We start from the raw sequence: 1,810 nt of genomic DNA, 5'->3' as shown, positions 1-1,810 counted from the left end.
TTTTCAAGTTGTTTTGTGTACTAGATAAATTGTGCAATTTTGGAGCTTGAATTTAACAAAGGGCTTCAGAGTGCTTTGAAGCCTCAAGTAATGCAATGGCTGAAGAAATGACAATGCCTTAACAAATAATATATATCTCTGAAGATAATCTTGTGGTTGAATGTAAGAATTTCTGAGGTGAGCAGACCTTCAGATGTGACCTCTGAGTCCAGTTGAGGGGAGAATGCCACATGGGCAGTGCTGCTTTTGTACCATGAAAGTATTTTGTGCTAACAAGAGACCCATGCCAGTTGCTGCTGAGCTGTCTGGGTGTGGAAAGGTTGTAAGAGGCACATGGGAAATCAGCCTGGGGTTTCCTGATGTTGAAAATGCCAGGAAAGAATTCTCAGAGCTTTTGCTGTGAGAATTGTCAGCTGAGCTGCTCTCTCTGAGCACACAGTAGTAATTCAGTGCACAAATGTGTTCCCAGATTCCCAGCTCTGACTTGTATGGTGTATAAAGTGAGAGGGTTTTTTGTTACTACCTTTTAAATTCTGTCACCTTTTCTGGAGTTGTGCTGTCCATAAGAGTCCTGAAGGCAGAAAGAGGAGAGCATTGAGTTAATTTGAGAGTCACAGCTCCTGGGAACATTGTGAACAGGGAATTTCAGATTGCCAGAATTGTAGAGAAGGCTGCAGATTTGGAGAAGTTACCTAATTTCCAAGTTCATGATGGGAACGAGTTGTAAATCTAGTATTTAGTAGTGCAGCCTGTCTCCCAGAAAAGCCTTTAAATTTTATATGACAGGTAACTTTTTATTCTCTTTAGATGGGTTGGGGCTGAGAACAGGAGAGCCTGGCTCAGAACTTGTAGCTGAAGTGTAAGTATCATTTTAGGATGAGAACTGCTTGAAGGATTTACCAGTAACTTTAAGAAACACTGAAAAAATATTCAAAATGAGCCCTGGGCAGAAAGATTGTGGACTCCCCTTCCAGCGTTCTGGGCCAGGCTGGATGGGGCTCTGAGCATCCTGTTCTAGTGGAAGGTGTCCCTGCCTATGGCAGGGAGTTGGAATTGGATGAGCTTTATTACAGAATCACAAATGGTTTGGGTTGGAAGGGACCTGAGTGTAGTTCTACCTCTTGGTCTTGGGATTTATTATCTGGATTGTCCATGTATTCCCCAGGAGAAGGGGCAGCCAGGGACTTGCAGGGCAGTTACTGGTATAGAGACATTACACCAAGGAATTATTTTTCCTTTCACAGAAATCCTGTTTGATTCCAAGCTTATCCCTAGTAATTTATTGAACTTGACATTTAGAATCAATCTTTAAGCACATGTGGATGTGGTGCTGGCTCCTGACCAGAGCCAGGTAGAATCACCTCCCAGCTGGATAACTGAGCTGTTGGGAGCACACACACACTTAACAGAAATGTGGTCGATGGAAAGAGCTCCCTGTACTCCAGTGCAAGTGTTTCTGTACAGAGCTATGCAAACACCATGCAGAGCAGAGGTGCTGACTAGAGCCTGGGTGGGACATGGCTGATCTCTCTCTGAGGATATTGTAACACTATTCTAAATGTCTTTTTCAGGGGACTCTGAATGCTTAATTGCATATTAATTACATGTTACGTATGTAATATGTAATAATTACATATTAATTACATATTGTAGCTTCAAAATGTAACTTTGAGCAAACATTTGGAATTCTGCTACAGCAGAAGCAATGCCAGTTAGTGTTTGCTTAAGGCAAAAGCCAAGAAGAAGGTTGTGTGGGCAGTGCCCAGGAAATGAACAAATGGAACACAGTCTAATTGATGCAATGAGGAAC

The sequence above is a fragment of the Lonchura striata genome, chromosome 2 (genome assembly GCF_050655825.1).
Source record: "Lonchura striata isolate lonStrDom1 chromosome 2, ASM5065582v1, whole genome shotgun sequence".
Lineage (NCBI taxonomy): Eukaryota > Metazoa > Chordata > Aves > Passeriformes > Estrildidae > Lonchura > Lonchura striata.
The sequence above is the reverse complement of the archived record's forward strand: the minus strand, read 5'-3'. Positions refer to the sequence as shown.